This window comes from Heteronotia binoei, chromosome 9 (assembly GCF_032191835.1).
Source record: "Heteronotia binoei isolate CCM8104 ecotype False Entrance Well chromosome 9, APGP_CSIRO_Hbin_v1, whole genome shotgun sequence".
NCBI lineage: Eukaryota > Metazoa > Chordata > Lepidosauria > Squamata > Gekkonidae > Heteronotia > Heteronotia binoei.
This window is the reverse complement of record NC_083231.1, coordinates 28212240-28229039: the sequence shown is the minus strand read 5'-3', so window position 1 is coordinate 28229039 and position 16800 is coordinate 28212240.

Sequence of the window (16800 nt, the reverse complement as noted above, 5' to 3'; positions counted from 1 at the left end):
GAATGTGTGACTCGAGGTCACTCAGTGAGCTTCCATGGCAGTTTGGGGATTCGACCCCTGGTACTCCCAAATCCTAGTCTGACACTTCAACCAGGCTGGCTCTTATTGGTTCAAGCTGCCAACTCCCGCTGTCTGGACCCCTGCCAGTATCCCTGCTGTTCCAGCCTTGAGTGGAAACTGATGCTGCCTGACTTTGAAGTCATTTCCTTTTGGAACAGGAACTTGGTGACAGGACTCAACAGCTTAGAGGGAGCACTGCCTGTGAGGTAGGTGAGGCTGAGAAAGCTCTTTCAAGAACTGTGACTGACCCAAGGTCACTCGGCCGGTGCATGTGAAGGAATGGGAAATCAATTCCAGTTCTTTAGGTCTGATTCCTCCTCTATTACCAAAAGTTTGCTTCTCCACAGAGCTCGGGTGTCGATCTTACCACAGTTTTGTCCACAACCTTCTGTACCTAATGGATATGAGCTGAGCCTGCCTAGGCGGGGAGGGCGGGATACAAATAAAAATTTATTATTATTATATGAGTGCTACTTAGTCTTACTCTTAAGCTTTGTAGCGGCCATAATAGACCTTGCCGGAAACAATTCCCCCCCTTTATTTCCTTCAGGCCTCCTCCCCAGACTTGTTTCTACTGTTATCCCCTTCTGTTTGAAAGACTGCATCGGCCTTGGTGTCTCCTCTTCCTGTTTATAGATTCCAGAAAGAATTCTGGCACGTTCAGTAGCAGTGCAGTAACCTCCGCAGAGCATCAGGAAGAGATGCAAAACAATGACACAGGTCTCGGTGCATGCTTTTTTGAAACATTACAAAATTGATAACCGTGTTTTGGCCTAAGCAGTCATTGTCTGTGGATTCTCCAGACACTTCCCAAGTTAAAGGGCCTGGTGACTACTTGGAGTACTTGGATGTGAGGGGTCCATTTGGTGTAGTGGTTAAGTGTGCAGACTCTGATCTGGGAGAACTGGAGTTGATTTCCCATTCCTCCACATGCACCTGCCGAGTGACCCTGGGTCAGTCACAGTTCTTGAAAGAGCTCTCTCGGCCCCACCTACCCCACAGGCAGTGCCTCCCTCTAAGCTGTGGAGTCCTGTGAGCAACAATTCTACTTTGTGAGCTACTGGCATTAAAGTTGTGAGTTACTGAATAAACTAGATTGTGCTGTTTTATCATGTTTTGCCATGTTGGAATCTGCCCTGAGCCCACTATGCTAAGACAAAATGTGTGAGCCAGAAGCTAAAAAACTGTGAGTTAGCTCAGAATAACTCAGCTTAGAGGGAACACTGCTCACAGGGTGTCTGTTGCGGGGAGGGGAAGGGAAAGAAGATTGTAAGCCACTCTGAGACTGCAAGTGAAGGGGTCTGTAGAGGTCCTGGTAACCTGTCATATGGATTGGGGGAAAGCTTGGTGGGTCACAAGCAGTGTCAACAAGGCTTATGCTTTTGTGACTGAAATAATGCCTGTCCATTTATAAAGACTATCATCCAAGAGGACTCAAGCATTTAATAGCAAGAAGACACCTGTTCCTCCACTGCTATTATTCTATAACTTACAACACTCATCTTACCCCCCTTCCCTGTGAGTAGTATTGAATGGAAGTCACCTCTAGATTATCTCAATTTATTCTGGTGGCATTGGCCCCCATGCGTTAACTCTCCTGTACCAAAGTTCTTGAGTACATTTGATATTAGTCTTCATGTTGCTGTCAAGGAGGGAGTGTGGTTTAGCAGAAGAACCTTTGCTTTGTGTGCAGAAAGTCCCTGGTTTGATTCCCCAGCATCACCAGTTAAAAGGGATCTGGCAGCAGAGGATACGAAGAACCTCTGCCAGAGACCCTGCAGAGCCACTGCCAATCTTAAGTGGACAGTACTGACCTTGGCAGACCAATTGTTTGATTCATTATAAGGCAGCTTCATGTGTATTCATGTGTGTAACTAAAGGTAAAGAGAGTGCCCCCCAAAATGAGCTAGTGTCTTTGTAACAGGACATTTGTAGTTGAAAATTCAAAAAAAAAAAAATTACAAATTTGGTGAGCTCTAAATTTCAAACCAGTCTCCTTTCTGTTTCTCAACACCATAATGACCCTTTAATCATCACTCCCAGCTTTTTCCAGGTTACTTGTGTCACCTATGAGATCCAAATATAAGATTCAGTAGAAGACAAGCAGGCTGGGGAAAGTTTCTTGGTCTTGAGTGGAGGGAATAACAGAATATGCCATGTGCTCTTGATTTTTTTCCATCTGGATGTTAAGTCAGCCAGTTGTGCTTGCAATTTTAAATTCAGAAATGCTCTTTCAACCATACCTTATTTTAATTTAAAAATAAAGGCAGCCTTGAAATGTCCTTAGCAGTTTGCTATACACTTTGTAAACATGCTGGCATGGAGCAACCCTAAAACACTGTTGGATTCAGGTGGGGTAGCCGTGTTGGTCTGAAGCAACAGAACAAAGTCTGAGTCCAGCGGCACCTTTAAGGCCAGCAAAGTTTAATTCTGAGAATAAGCTTCCATGTGCATCCACACTTTAGATATCTGAAGAAAGTACATGAAAGGTTATTTCCGGAATTAAACTTTGTAGGTCTTAAAGGTGCCACTGGACTCAGACTTTGTCTTAAAACATTGAAATATGGATTGGTGTTTAAATACTGTGTAGTTACGGAAAGAAAGAAGCCTGAACGCTTATGGTTTAGAATGCAAAGAACTCTTTGATTTGTTCCATGTGCCCAACACATTTCTTGGGCAGCCACTGCCCAGGCTGAATGGCAGACAGCTTTTGAAATGGAAGATTCAAAAGAAACTTGTCATACAGCCTGGAGGACTGGGGAGGGGAGGGGGGGGGAGAGGGTGAGTGAAAGGCATTGGGCACGCTAAAGTCCTTCGGTGTGCCACAAGTAATGTTTTTGGATCTCAGCCATGGTGCTCAGACTTTTTCATTTCCAGCCTGTGCACTTGTGGCCTTCTGAGTTGTTGTCATTGTGTATGATTTAGTTGATTTTTCTACCTGACCTGCACACAGGGTGCAGTTGACATGTATTTGCGGAAATCCTGTTAATCTATTCTAAGGCATAGAAAGTGGATATGAAATAACCACATATGCTCGGCATACCTGAATAATTAACGCTGCACTAGTTAATAGCTAGCATAGTGGCCAATCAATAAGGGTGGGGATGTTTTTTTTTTGTATTAACTATAGATATATTTTAGTTTTACTGCTATGTGTAAACATAGCAAAAAGTCAGCTACAGATATCTCAATAACTATGAGCATGGGCACAGCATCCCCCCCACCCCCCCAAAAAAGTTTCTTAAGCCCACTAAGCATAGTTAGATGTTAGTTTATAAGCAGACAAGGGGGATAGTTGTTTATTTTTAAATGTGCATATTTAGCGCACTCTCTCTTTTTTTGCAGTTGCTAAACATTCATTGAGCAGGATTCCACAAGTTTTTCTAAACATCAGCCATTTTAGGTTTTTTCCCCCTTTGACCTGACCTAGCGTTAGAATGTGATCCACTTGGAAACCTCTTTAGAGAATATCTGGTTGTATGTGTTGCAAACTTAATAAAATTGTGAAGCAATTTTACCCAGATTTGTTTTTCTTTCTGTACAGAAAGTAGTGTGCTCTTATTAATTTATTTATCATGGTCACCATAAGTTGAACTGTAATTGCTTTCATAATTCAACCTCTTAAAAAGGAAAAACAAATTTGGAACTTGAGAATGGCATAATCCTCAATTTTTAGAAAACCTCTTACCAGTTTTGTTTGTTTATAGTTAGAGGCAGGGTGTGCATTTTGATGGGAATCCTATATTTTTCTTACAGAAAATATACATTCAGAAAATGAATTCCATATGTTGCAGCATAGCTTTCCATAGCTTATAAAGGCTAAAAAAAAAAAAGACTGTGAAGACATATTGTCACAGATATGTAAATTATATATGACGTCCATATTTTAGGCTGTTTCCAAATTAAAAGTTTATACAGATCAATCTAAAAATGAAACCAGGTCTGCAATCTATAATCTATGCATTGGCAAAAGGTAAGTTCACCTTGTTTACCCTGTTAAACAACTTGCACACAGGCAGCTGTGATACCTCATGACTGCACTGAATGGTCTTAAACACTTGTTTCTCTCAAAACTTAAAAGTTCCGAGTTGCCTCTTCATTAAGCTCCAACTTTGTCCATCTTAATCTTTTCTGACTGGGCAAAAATAAATAAGGTGTGACTACAGAGAGATGGTACCAGTCATAGTCCCTACATTTTATTTTCAGTTTACATCATTATATCTGTGAATGCACATGCAAAACTATTTCTAAAGTGTTTTAAAAAAATTTTTGAGAGTGCTCTTCATTCCCTCAGTTTCAACCACGTCCCGTAACCTGGGGCCGTAACACAAGTAATACCCACCAGCGCCGTCCTGTACTCTAAGCCAGATCTTGAATTTAAACAACCTACTTCTATCTTTGTGCAATGCCTTCCCCCTTTAGGGCTCCTTTTAGTTACTTTCTTTTTTAAAAAAAATCCCTAACAGCCTCTTTATATGTATAATTAAAAAAAACACCCCTGGAGCTACTCTGAAGCAGGGAGGGTGTTGTAATTTCAGTTTGCAAAGCAGTATGATACAATGTTGCTGTGCAAAAAAGCCCACGATAGATTTAATGTAGCCAATTGTGCGCTTCTGAAAAAAGAGTAACTGTTCAGTGTGAGTTAATTTTGGATTTTTTCAGCATCTCTCTTTTAGGGCTTTGTGCTGCATTCTTCCAGACAAATGCGTATTCCATGCGGACCACTGTTCTGCTAAATGCTCTCAGTTCTTCCTTTGCCATCAAGATTATGTTGCTAAGGAGATCTTGCTTTTATTGGTGCCATTGATTTGTGTTAATACGTTTTGAATACCTCTCGGTATTCTTCCGTAGACAAGGCCAAAAGAAAAACTTCCCTGAGTTTCTCCATTTACATGACAAACGGAGCGGTGGTGTAATGAAGCCAATATAAAGTGGGCAGTTGAAAAGCGACTAAAGAAGAGCACTCAAGTGAGAAATGAAGAAATGTGCCGGGGACAGTCTGCAAGCCTGCCTCAGCTCCAGCTGCAGGAACTGGCTTGGACCAACGGGAGAGAGGTGGGCAGTGGGTGAAGAGAGAGCGCCTCCCTCTGCAGAGACCACCCACTTTCTGCGGTCCTGGCTCTTCGTGGATTACCTCATGGATTCATACAGGCAAATCAAAGCTCCAATCCAACTGGGAGTGAAGTCTCTCGAAGGTAGGTTCAAGTGAGTAGCCCTGTTGGTCTGGAGCGGTAGAGCACAGTTTTGAGTCCAGTAGCACCTTCAAGTTTAATTCTGGGGATTGACTTTCATGTGTGTTTCGCTGTATCTGAGGAAGTGTATGTGCACACACCAAAGTTCATGCCTTGAATAAAACTTCGTCGGTCTTGAAGGTGCTGCTGGAATCCAAGTTTGTTCTGCTGCTTCGGACCAACAGGGTGACCCACTTGAACCTGCGAGGTGGGTCTGGCTGAGTGTTTTTGACTGGCCCAAGGTCACCCAGCAGGTTTCCATGACAGGTTTTGAACCTGGGTGCCCTGTATTCAAGTCTAACCACCGCACTGATTGTATCATTGCATATGCATAACTGTAGTTCAGGATCTGTGTGTAGAAAGCTGCCATCCTAGTTTGTAGCCTACAAGATCTTTGCATAGTGGCAGAGTAATAACAATCCTTCCCCTCCACCAAGCATGTGATGCAATGTTTGTTGCAGTTCTTGTGATTCTTCTGCTTTGGAGGAAAAGGGGATTGCGCAGATCAGTCATGGAGTGTGCTTGCACGGCGGGAAAGATTTCTATGCTGCTCTTCTGCTCAGAGGCTTAATGTGCAGGAACTGGACTGGGCATTAAAGGCAAAGGGTTCCCCCCGTTTCCATGGGTCTAGTAAAAGATAACCTTCAAGATATGTTTCTGAGGTCACATGACTTCTCTGTGGGGGAAGGGTAACCTCTGGGCTCCTTTACTACATCTCAGGGACTCATATTGTTGGCCCCTTGTTTGTTCTACAAGAGCCCCGTGGCGCAGAGTGTTAAAGCTGCAGTACTGCAGTCCTAAGCTCTGCTCATGACCTGAGTTCGATCTCTGGTGGAAGCTGGGTTTTCAGGTAGCCGGCTCGAGGTTGACTCAGCCATCCTTCTGAGGTCGGTAAAATGAGTCCCCAGCCTGCTGGGGGGAAAGTGTAGATGACTGGGGAAGGCAATGGCAAACCACCCCGTAAAAAGTCTTGCCATGAAAATGTTGTGAAAGCAACATCACCCCAGAATCAGAAACGACTGGTGCTTGCACAGGGGACCTTTCCTTTCCTTTCCTGTTTGTTCTGTCCTGTTTGTTCCTTTCTTGTGTAAAAAGGCTTGTGCCCAAATGAGAAGCCACATTCAAAGGTCCTTTTTGCATTTGCCCGCCACTTTGGATTGTCTCAATTTCTGATTTGCACAATCCCCTTTACCTCCAAAGCCAAGGGATCCCAAGAACTGAGTCAAAGTGATTTAAGTTTGCTGCAAAACAGCATCCAAAAGAACCCAGGGCAACAGTGGGTTGAAACCAGCTTGACCACTGAAGGGAGGTAATATAATGCAGAACGTGGGGGGTGGGGGAGGTAGGAGACCTGGAATAAAAAGGTTGAATTCAATTGTAGTGCAGAATTGCTTGGAGGGCATCACGGTGAACATGGATTAAAAGGAGAGTGTGGAAAGTCCAGCAGTATAACCCCTAAATAGTGTTCAGATATGATATATGGCTATAAGAGTTGTCTCACTTAATGTTGATACCAACAAGTATCTGAGCCTTTCCTTCAAAAAACACTCAGTGACTAACCAAAGAGCACAACGTTGTTGGTGATGTCTTGGTGCCTAAAAACATATTTAAGAATATTCACATTTTAATACTTCCATTGAGGGAAAGGGATATGCCATTTCAGAGCTCAAGAAGGGAATTGGATGCAACACCCTGTGTGAGAACAAGTCTACTGGAGAAGTGTTTTAGGGAATATACCTTAATTTTCAAGTGCAACAATGCAGAAAGCTATTAAACTTTAACTGATTACTTGAAAATAATTTTTGTAAATGAGAGGAAATGCCCACCAAATACAGACCAGAAAGTATCCAAATTTATAAACGAACATAAATGCTGGTGGCAGAAAAGAATTCTGTCAGCATCTATGTATCTGACCATTTCTAAACTGTGTTGTGTGTGTGCACGCGTGGGAGAGGGAGGGAGGCAGAACTGCTGTTTGAATGCCCTTTCAGAAATTAAATAGGATAGTAGTTCCTTAACTCCTTCTCACTGGTTAGCAATTAGCATAAAATTAATGAGGGCCAAAATGTACTCAGAATGTAGCAGTTTCAAGTCATGCCCTTCCTTTGAAGTCTATCAATTTCAAGGGATATAATACAAGCCTAACGCATTTTGAAAAGTTTTAGTAAAATGAGTCAGATTTATTAACGGCTTGCTGCTGAAATAAGTGCCGAGTGGGAATGGGGTGTTTAGATCCGGACATCAGAGCCGAAAAGAAATCATGAGGATATTGTGGCTGTTTCTGTTGATATTTAAGGGCTACTTCATACATTAAATGTTTTTCAGCTTAGAACTTAATGGCCTCTCTGGGCAGACATTGTGAGGGCAAAGGCATACCCTCCAGTTCCAGAAGCTCTAAGCAGATGGAGGAAGTTAGTGGGCATGCAAACTTTGCAACATGTATTGTCAGTTCTATGCTTGGACAATGGAAGAGTCTTGTGGCACTTGAAATACTAACAAGATTGTATTCCACTGCAACCTTTTTGGGACTAAGAGGCTGAGCTTGAAACCAGGAAGTTGCCTTCTCTAACCATGTCAGTCAACTCCAGCAAGCTGTTATCTTTCAGCCTCAGCTCCCACTTGTCATTTGGGGATTTTTATTGTATTTTATTGATGTTGTTTATAGATTCAGGTGGGTAGCTGTGTTGGTCTGAAGCAGCAGAACAAAGTATGAGTCCAGTGGCACCTTTAAGAGCAACTAAGTTTTATTCAAGGTATAAGTTTTTGTGTACATCCCCATGAAAGCTTATACCTTGCATAAAACTTTGTTGGTCTTAAAAGTGTCACTGGACTCAAAACTTTGTTTGGATGTTGTTTATAGTCCACCTTTCCCCCCCTCAGAGGCTGAAGGTGAATTACACAGTGTAAATCAATACAGTCAACAGAATGCAATACAGTAAGATTAGAACTCTGAAACTGAGCCCTCAGCAAGCTCCCCCTGAGGTACTTTTACTATCTCTTTTAGTCTTCCTGACAATCATCACCCAGAGTCCTGCTTCTCTTCCAGGGATCTAATCCTAGTGATTTGGGTCTTATGCTAATTCAGGGATTGTCAACCAATCGGAGCCCACAGAACTCCACTGGATGGGAGGGGGTAAACCAGCCTCAGCTGAAGGAGAAGGAAGTTTTTCCCCTCAGACAAGGGATTTCATGGCTCTGGATAAGAACATCAGCGTAGCCAGGTTTTTATTTGGCTTTTAGTTAGTGTTTGGGGTCAGTTTAGGGAAGAAAGCTGGCTTTGTGAGACAAATAAGCATCCTATTAAGGGCCCAACTTTCCTTACATTAAGAAGCCATGTTGGATCAGGCCAATGGCCCATCCAGTCCAACACTCTGTGTCACACAGTGGCCAAAAAAAATTTATATATATATACACACACACACAGGCGCGCAATGTGGCTAATAGCCATTGATGGACCTCTGCTCCATATTTTTATCCAATCCCCTCTTGAAGCTGGCTATGCTTGTAGCCGCCACCACCTCCTGTGGTAGTGTTAATCACATGTTAATCACCCTTTGGGTGAAGAAGTACTTCCTTTTATCCATTTTAACCTGACTGCTCAGCAATTTCATCGAATGCCCACGAGCTTGTATTATGAGAAAGGGAGAAAAGTACTTCTTTCTCTACTTTCTCCATCCCATGCATTATCTTGTAAACCTCTTATCATGTCACTCCGCAGGCGGCATTTCTCCAAGCTAAAGAGCTCCAAGCGTTTCAACCTTTCTTCATAGGGAAAGTGTTCCAACCCTTTAATCATTCTAGTTGCCCTTTTGTGGACTTTTTCCAATGCTATAATATCCTTTTTGAGGTGCGGCGACCAGAACTGCACACAGTACTCCAAATGAGACCGCACCATCGATTTATACAGGGGTATTATACTGGCTGATTTGTTATCAATTCCCTTCCTAATAATTCCCAGCATGGCGTTGGCCTTTTTTATCGCAATCGCACACTGTCTTGACATTTTCAGTGAGTTATCTACCACGACCCCAAGATCTCTCTCTTGGTCAGTCTCTGCCAGTTCACACCCCATCAACTTGTATTTGCAGTTGGGATTCTTGGCCCCAATGTGCATTGCTTTGCACTTGGCCACATTGAACCTCATCTGCCACATTGACGCCCACTCACCCAGCCTCAACAGATCCCTTTGGAGTGCCTCACAATCCTCTCTGGTTCTCACCACCCTGAACAATTTAGTGTCATCCGCAAACTTGGCCACTTTACTGCTCACTCCCAACTCCAAATCATTTATGAACAAGTTAAAGAGCATGGTACCCAGTACCGAGCCCTGCGGCACCCCACTGCTTACTGTCCCCCACTGCGAAGACTGCCATTTTATACTCACTCTATTACTCAGTCAGTTTTCGTGTTCATCAATGTGCCTACTCATTCTGTCCTTGATAATGATTTCTACCAACTTTCCCGGTATTTAAGTCAGACTGACTGGCCTGTAATTTCCCGGATCTCCTCTGGAACCCTTTTTAAAGATGGGGGTGATATTTGCTACCTTCCAGTCCTCAGGAACGGAGGCAGATTTCGATGAAAGATTACATATTTTTGTCAGAAGATCCACAAGTTCAACTTTGAGTTCTTGGTGACTTATTAGTTTTTAATTTATCAGTTGTAGGATCTCCTCTCTTGTCACCTCAATCTGACTCAGGTCTTTCAACACCCCTTCCAATATAAGTGGTTCTGGAGCAGGCAAACACTTCTCATCTTCCACAGTGAAGACGGAGGCAAAAAATGCATTCAGCTTCTCAGCCATTTCCCTATCCTCCTTCGGTAATCCTTTGACCCCTTGATCATCCAAGAGCACCACTGCCTTCCTGGCTGGTTTCCTGCTTCTAAGATATTTGAAAAAAAATTTATTGTTTGTCTTTATGTTCTTTGCAATATGCTCCTCATAGTCCCTTTTTGCCTGCCTGATCACAGTCTTGCATTTGATTTGCCACAGCCTGTGTTCCCTTTTATTAATCTCACTTGGACTGGTTTTCCACCGCTTAAAGGAGTCCTTCTTACCTTTTACAGCTTCCATTACTTTGTTAACCATGCAGGCCTTTTCTTATACCTGTTTCCTAACTTGTGGTATGTTTTATCTGCGCTTCTAGGATTGTAGTTTTAAATAGCTTCCAAGCTTCCCCAAGGGTTTTGACTGTATTTACCTTTCCTTTCAGTTTCCTCTTCACATGCCTCCTCATCTCAGAGAATTTACCCCTTTTAAAGTTAAACGTGGTTGTGCCGGTCTTTTGGGGCAACTCCCTATTTATACAAATGGTGAAATCAATAACGTTATAGTCACTGCTCCCAAGTGGTGTGATCACTTTTACATCTCTCACCAAGTCTTGGGCATTACTTAGGACCAAATCCAGGATCGCCACACCCCTGGTAGATTCTGAGACCATCTGCACCATAGCACAGTCATTGAGAGCATCAAGAAACTCAATCTCTTTCTCTCGACCAGAACACATATTGACTCAATCAATCTTCGGGTAGTTAAAATCACCTATTACGACACAGTTTTTACGTTAAGCCACTATCTTCAATCCTTCCATCATATTATAATCGTCCTCTATCTTTTGATTTGGTGGGCGATAAACTCCCATAGTTAAATTTCCTTTTGGGCCCTCTATTTCAACCCAAAGCATTTCTAGAAGGGAATCTAATTCTCTGACCTCAGTCTTACTGGACCGTATATTCTCTCTGACATACAGAGCCACCCCACCTCCAACCCTTCCCTCCCTATCCTTCTGATATAACTTATATCCAGGATTCACTGTGTCCCACTGATTCTCCTCATTCCATCAAGTTTCTGAAATACCCACAATGTCTATGTTTTCTCCCAACATTAAACATTCCAATTCACCAATTTTACTTCGAACACTTCTAGCATTTGTATACAAACATCTATAATTTCCCAGGCAAGCTAGGCCTGCAACCTTCCTCTTGTCGCCTCGAGACATTGGGAGACTGTCCATACTGTTTGTCACCATCACAGTGGACAACTCTGATCCATTACCTGGCAGAAAAGTAACAGCTAACCCTTCATCTCTTTGAGATGAGTCCTCCCGAACCAGAGACATTTCATCTCCTTGATTTTCACATTGTTTTGTGGTTAGGAACTCTGTTTGGTAAAAGTGCAATCTTGAACCTGAGAAGAATCTTGTTGGTTGTGGAATTAGATTCCAGTGAAATGTCAGCTAAGGTGACTTCTCTGGAGAAAGCAGAATCAAATCTCCACTCGGTATATTTGTATTAACTGAGGTTCAGTTACAAAGTGGTTACTCTCATTGAGGAAAACCTGTGTGAAGATGAGATCCAGTTTCACTTGATATACTGAAGTAATCTTCCATAAATGCAGGCATCCAGGCAAGGGACCACTGAATCCACAGAACATAGCTGTGCATGATTTCTGGGCACTGAGATGGCATGATGGACCTAGATCTCATGATTGGGACTTCCCTCTATTGCCCCCGACCACGTGGATAAGATGGGGTCCCTTGTTAAAAGCTGAGTCCTGTATGGCTTGTGGCCATCCAAAGAGCTGCCTCAAATGGAAGAACTAATGATATCATCCCCCTTAATAGAAAAACTGCAAAGAACCTGAGATTATTCAGGTGATGCATTCTGTAGCATTCAATATCAATGTAAGTACTATTTTTACCAAGGAAATTATATAAGGAGAAGAGAAGAAGAATTGCAGAGTTATACCCCACCCTTCTCTCTGAATCAGAGACTCAGAGTGGCTTACAATCTCCTACATCTTCTCCACTCACAACAGACACCCTGTGAGGTGGGTGGGGCTGAGAGGGCTCTCACAGCAGCTGCCCTTTCAAGGACAACTCTGCAAGAGCTATGGCTAACCCAAGGCCATTCCAGCAGCTTTAAGTGGAGGAGTGGAGAATCAAACCCGGTTCTCCCAGATAAGAGTCCACACACTTAACCACTAAACCAAACTAGATGCATGCACCAGTCTTTCAATCGCTATCATCCCCTGCCAGCAACCAGCGGGGACCAGGCAGTTCTATTACTATAGCACTTATGGCACTATGTCTAATGCAAGTTCTGCATGGGTCGAGATGCATTGTGCAAAATGACTTGCCTTTAATTATTACCCAGTAGTTTCCTTACAAAACATACTGTAGTTGATGTCTCATCTGCTTTAAACTAGGAAAATCAGGTGCACCTAATTTCCCCTTTAAAACACGCATTCTACATCAAGAAGCATTTTAAAGATTTTGATAATGCATAGTTATATTTACATAGAATTACAGTAATATAGTAGGAACAAATTAGTGTGATTTGACTGTGATACCACTGGAGCTGAGACTACTGGGATTTCTGTGGATTGTATCCAAAAAGCCATGGCGGGAATCCCACATGTACAATATATCCCACAATGACTCTCAGGATTGGGGGCAGGGGATGAACTGCGGTAGGAAGAGGCTGAAATGATCCTTCCTCCTAATGTGGGAATGGCCCTTCTGCTTGTGCACTATAAATGTGAATTAAAAAAATCAAAAATTTTATTGAACACCATAACCATTTAAAAAAAAATTTCTTCCAGGAAATAATTTTAAAGAATCCTTTGATTTCCCATCCATTAACATTTCAAGTAAACTCACATGACTTGGCTGAAGCACAGAAATTAACCAGCCCAGGACTGGTGGGTGGAAGCGGCACTAGAGTCTATGGTGTGGCAGCGAGCCCCAGTTTTCTCAGAGGAGGTTGCCAGTTCCTGTCAATCAAAATGTCTGAAACAATGGCTAAAACGTTTGGATTCTTCCATGCTTTGGATTGGAGCTGAGCACTCTTTTGTTTTTCTGCTGCTGGTTTTTAGTTTTCATCTGTGTTCATTATAATCCTCCTCAGGCAGGAATGATGAGCTAATGTAATATTATACATTCTTCTTCCATTTCCTGAAAACAGGAATGAATTTAGTTACCAGGGAAACACACACAGTAGAAACAGATGCCCACTTTTAAATGTCCCATGTAACGCTTCTAACTATATGTAAAAGACTCTGGACTATTGCTCAATAGTGGGCAAAGCCTTGTCGCACTGTTCAAAGTTTGTCCTTCGGTCAAGGCTTGCTAGAGTTGCTGAAGTCTCATTCCAAGTTACAGCAGAGCCTTTCTCCTCCTATGGTATTTTCCACACAGAAATCTGTGCTTCAGCAAGATTGTTCACAACAGTACGTAGAAGGCTTCTTGGTTTTGTGGAACAGTCATAATGCCAATACTTCTACCATATATTATACATATTTTAATTTGTGCAAGTAGTCATTTTAAATGACTCTTCCATTGAACAAAAGGCAAGGAGGTAAATGTTCTATTAAAAACCACTTCCAACATAATTTCACCATTAGCTTTTATTCACAGCCTTTATCCCACCACTTTCCAGTAATGTGATGATTGCTTTAATTAAAGTCCTTTCCTTCCATATGCCAGGATAATCTTTCTGAATGGCTCTAAAAAGCACGTGAAACGAAGGCTCTCACAGGCTTTGAAGATGTGACTTGTTTGGCATGCTCTCCAGAAAGGACCTGGTCCTGCAGTCACAATATTGCTTGTGCATTACTATCTCCGTGGCTTAATTAGAGCTATCAGTAGAGAGCTGGGTTTCAACTGAAGCTTTAAAAATATATATATTGATTTTTGGAAAAGTTTTAGAACCAAGGTCAAGTGTTCAAGGACCCCAGGCCAAACCCATTTCCCTGCAGCATGCCCGTTGTCGGTACAGAGGCAAAAGAACTTTGTGGATGAAGCTGTGTAATATACCTTGAAGCGACTTGGCCCACAATCTTCAGTCATAAAATCTAGTTTCAGATCAGAATTTTTGAGTTGCTGGAGATTTCTCTCAGGTGGAGACTGGAGATCTCCCAGGATTAGAACAGGGGTGGCCAAACTTAAGAGCCACGTAGAATAAACATCAGATGTTTGAGAGCTGCAAGACATGAATGTCAGATGTTTGAGAGCTGCAAAACAGGAAGGAAGGAAAATAGATGGGGCGGGAGGAGTGAGGGAGAGATGGAAAGAAAGAAAGCAACTTTAACTTTAAATGCATTTTCTCCACACCTCCAGTTGGCTTGGCTTGGCGAAGTGATTTAAAGAGAGAAATCCCTTCTCCAAGCTGGCCAATGAGGCAGTGGGAGCTTCAAGAGCCACACAATATGTGTGAAGGAGCTACATGTGGCTCCTGAGCCACAGTTTGGCCATCTCTGGATTAGAACTTATCTGCAGACCACAGAAATCAGTCCCCCTGGAGAAAACGGCTGCTCTGGAGGGTAGACTCTATGTGAACATATATGAAGCTGCCTTATACTGAATCAGACCCTTGGTCCATCAAAGTCAGTATACTGGTCTACTCAGACTGGCAGCGGCTCTCCAGGGTCTCAAGTTGAGATTTTTCACACCTATTTGCCTGGACCCTTTTTTGGAGATGCCAGGGATTGAACCTGGGACCTTCTGCTTACCAAGCAGATGCTCTACCACTGAACTACCGTCCCTCCCTATGTCTATGGCATTCATGGTGATGCTTTCCTCTGATGCAAATAGCCTTCTGCTGGTGCTCTTGTGTTATTCTTTTCTTTTGCTTCTGTTTTACAAAAAAAAAAGTAGCAACAGAACCAAGAGCCTGATACAAGTCATTCTTCTCTGTGAACTCCAATCAAATGTATGAGAACTGCACCAGTAATGTAAATGCATCCTCAGTTGGAGCTTTTAAGATTAAGAGTGTTTTATTTTTCAGGATGTAAATCTCTCTTTAAGGATATGCCTATAGAGTAGGAAGGGAACCCTATGCAATCCAAGGGGAGGGGGGAGGCTTGACCATCCTATTCTCTTTTCTGCTAAATCTTTTAACATTTGTATGAAGGTGGGCTGAGGCACAATTGAACTGACTTCCCTCCTCTTCCTGCCTGTTCTCTGTCCAGAGGGGCCGGAGTGGGGTGGGGAGGGGAGGGACTGTTAAAACATGATGTGGGGGGTCTGGCTCATTGCAAACCACCCAGGAAAAAAACCCCCATTTCTTCACAGAGGTATTGGAATTGGTTGCTGAACAGGGATATAGGTCAATATTTCCTTTTCAGATGAAAGATGTGGGTTTATAAACTGGACTAGCTCAAGTCTACCTTGGACATTCTTAGCTGTGTTGCAACTGCACTCCAAAATGTTCCTGAATAGGGTCAGGCAGGACTCAGCTACAGTGGCTCTCATCACATAGATAGCTTCTTCTAATTGGCATCCTCCAAGTTGAAATGTGTGGAAATCACACAATGGTTTGCTATATGTGCTCAGAGCAAGTCTGTTAACAGTGTCACACTTCATCTGTGAGACAATTTGGCATGTGTGGCACACTGAAGTGGTGGGGAGTGGGCAGGAGAGGCCAAAGTAAACCATGCAGACAACTGGAGCCAAGGCCTTCTGCTTCTATAATGTGAATTCATGACGAGTAGTTTAATGTCAAAGTTCCCCACCGAGGCTAAAGGGAGCCATCACGATAGCACCACAAAACCACTGGAAAAGCTTGGCATTCTACCAGTCCAAGAGCTGACAGTTCCCAGGACAGACTTCAGAGCCAATTCCATGTAGCATTACATATGCTCTCTAACAACACAGGCCCAAATCTTCATATTTCTGTCTTAATACAAGATGATTTTAAACCTTTCTCCTCTCAAATGTTTCCTCTTTGCTTTGCATGTTCTGGGCGGTTTGGCTTTCCTTTTATAAAAAATTTTGCCAAAAAAATGTTTGTTTTTATCCATTATTTTGAACAACAGTGATTTTTACTTTGGGCTGGTTCACATAGTCCCTGCATGTATGTTCTACAAGCAGTGAAGCACCACCCACTATCCATACAAAGCCCCTAAACACAGTGTTCCCCAAACTTCAACCTGAAGACCTTCTGAATTACTCTTCACCCATTTCTCTTTTAACGGAGTAAAGTTTGAGGTATGTTTCATTCTTCTACCTGATAAGGTTTACTTCTAGAAATGACCCACCCACAGAGAAGCCCCTGTCCTTATGTCATTGTGAGAATTGCTATGTTCCTTGATTAAGATGGAAGCCCAGGATAATGTCTCATATAGACATGGAACTGAGAGTAGGTACTTTGAAACCATGACCTGCCCACCCACTGAGCAAACCTAGGCAACTACCTAGGATGGCAGAGCTGGGAGACTGCCAAAGAGATAGACAGCAACAGGCAGCCCCAGGGGCAAAAGGTGCAGGGCAGAGAGCAGGACCAGCATTCCACCTATGCATCTCTTGCATGCCAATTCAGAAGAAAGTCCCACTGTGTCCAACAGGATAACATGCTGTGTGACACCCCTTTCAACGTGCATAGAGTGCCTACCACCCTCAACAAACAGGTTCCAGGGTACAAGTAGGTAAGCCCATAATTTTTGCTCCACTTATCTCTTTTAAAATCTGTAGAAAGCTATGACTATTTTGCATCTCAGGTCCTTTCTTTC